A 2,631-nucleotide genomic window follows, 5' to 3' on the forward strand; every position below is an offset into this window, starting at 1 on the left:
AGGGCCGGTTCATGGGATTACCCTGGATTTCCCGTCCATAAATGGTTTAGCTTTATGGCGTATCGTCAGACCCCATTGGCCTCCCAGTGAATTGGATGTTTTACATCCCTTTGAAGGAATTTTTTTCCTTCATTTGCTTTGTTATATCACACACACACACACACACACACACACACACACACAACGCACGCACACACACACACAATATGATCTCAACTCTACGATAGACTCCTGTATGAAGCAATTTTCTCTTTCTACATTTGTTTATAAACTCAAACGTAGATGCTATAAGTGCATGCACGTTTCCTAGAATCTGTGTGCAGGCTTGTATGTATGTATGTATGTATGTATGTATGTATGCATGTATGTATGTATGTATGTGTGTGTGTGTGTGGATAAGTGTGCGCAGAAGAAAGCGAAAGAGAGAGAGAGAGAACGAGAAAACGAGAGACAGACAGACAGAGCTAGAGACGAACATTCATTCATGGGGAGGAAATATGTCGCGTTAGGCTAAAGTGACAAATAAATTAAATACGTTACTGCCCAATTACTCACATTATATTTTATACGTGGGTGTGTATGTGCATAAGTATGCTTGTAATATATGGATAGATGTGTTTATGTATGTATATATACACTTACATACATACACACATATATTTTCGTCAAATCAGTGTTAATTATATACACTTAAATAATAGACGGTAGGCATAAAGGTGTGTTAGTATAATACTATCATTGTATGTGAGCATATGTGTGTATATAAACAAGGTGTATATATATAATATACTATATTTTATTGATAGATATATATAAATATATATCATACGTGCATATATATATATATATATATATATATATATATATTACATACAAGCATGCACAATCATAACTTTATCTATCTATCTATCTATCTATCTATCTATCTATCTATGTGTGTATGTGTGAGTGTGTGTGTGTGTGTGTGTGTGTGTGTGTGTGTGTGTGTGTGTGTATTATATGCACATATATTATACACATTTAAATTGACTACCTTTAAAAAAGAAATTCAATCTTTTCTTTATAACCTCGTCATCGTGTAGGTGACCGGCCAATATATATATATATATATATATATATATATATATATATATATGATTCCAGTCAGAAACGGAAAATACGATGACACTCATAAATACACACGCATTGCTTCGTCCATACATACATACATACATACATTACATACATACATACATACATACATTTCTGATCACATATCACACCTTGGGATTGGGACTGAGAAATATGTTGCGTGTTGAGAGGAAGAAATATGTGTGTGTGTGTGTGTGTGTGTGTGTGTGTGTGTGTGTGTGTGTGTGTGTGTGTGTGCGTATGTGTGTGTGTGTGTTTCTCTCTCTGTCTCTGTCACTCTGCCTCCTCTCTCTCTCTCTCTCTCTCTCTCCACACTCACATATATATGTAGAGAAAGGCAGAGAGAGACATGGACATCGGTAGAGACATAGATAAATACACGCACAAACACACACACATATATATATATATTCATGAGAGAGAAAGTGATGGAAGAGAGAGAGAGAGAGAGTGTGACACAGACAGACGGACGGACGGACAGACAGACAGACAGGTAGATAGATAAATAGATAGATTTGCTTGTGCGCGACGGGTGACCGAAAGTGTACAAAGGAGGAAGAGGTAGATAAGAGTAAAATGAGAAGGGTAACGTAAAAGGAGGTCAAACTGTTTAAAAGTTTTGAGACATTTCAGATACAGCATTTCAGGTGAGATGTCAGCCACAGGTAGCTTGTACTCTCTCTCTCTCTCTCGCTCACACACACACACGGACACACACTCACACAATCACGCGCATCCGCACATTCTTTGCATACATATAGACGAACACACAGACAGGTATTTTGTAGACATTCTATCGTTGCCATTGCCACCACCGCCACATCGACGTCTCTTTCATTCCAATTCGGCCGCCAATTTTATTTCACACCTTGCCCAGATATATTGGCTGTGTGGTTAAGAAGCTCGCTTTGCAACAATGTGGGGGTTCGGGTTCGGGTTCGGTTCCACAGCGCAGCACCTTGGGTGCAAAGTGTCTTTTTTTACTAGTGCTTCGGGCCGAACTACGCCTTGCGAATGGATTTGGTAAACGGAAACTGTATGGAAGACCGTCGCGTGGGTGTGTCTCTAAATCTCTGTGTGTTCTCACCTCACCGTTTGACAACCGGTGTTGCTTTGTGCACGTCCACGTAACTTCCAGGTTCGGCATAAGAAACCGATAGCATAAGCAGTAGACTAGAAACGTAAGTACCAGGGTCGATGTGTTCGACTAAACAGTTCAAGATGTGCTCCAGCATGGCCGAACTCCGATGGCTGAGACACGTAAAAGATCAAAGGCAAAAAAATATTCCAAAACTCCAAAATTCCAAACGTTGATTTGTAAAGAGAGACTGAGTGTACAAACCTTGTTGCGCTTTTGGTGGAATTCCATCTGAGTTAGGTTATGTCTTTGGCTTAGTGGTTTTGACCAAAAAGCAGAATCGCAAAATTAAATTTACTCGTTGTATTATCCATCGCCAGTGGTGGCGCAATGGCCCAGTGGTTAGGGCAGCGGACTATCAG

The sequence above is a fragment of the Octopus bimaculoides genome, chromosome 23 (assembly GCF_046866305.1).
Source record: "Octopus bimaculoides isolate indiv1 chromosome 23, ASM4686630v1, whole genome shotgun sequence".
Classification (NCBI taxonomy): domain Eukaryota; kingdom Metazoa; phylum Mollusca; class Cephalopoda; order Octopoda; family Octopodidae; genus Octopus; species Octopus bimaculoides.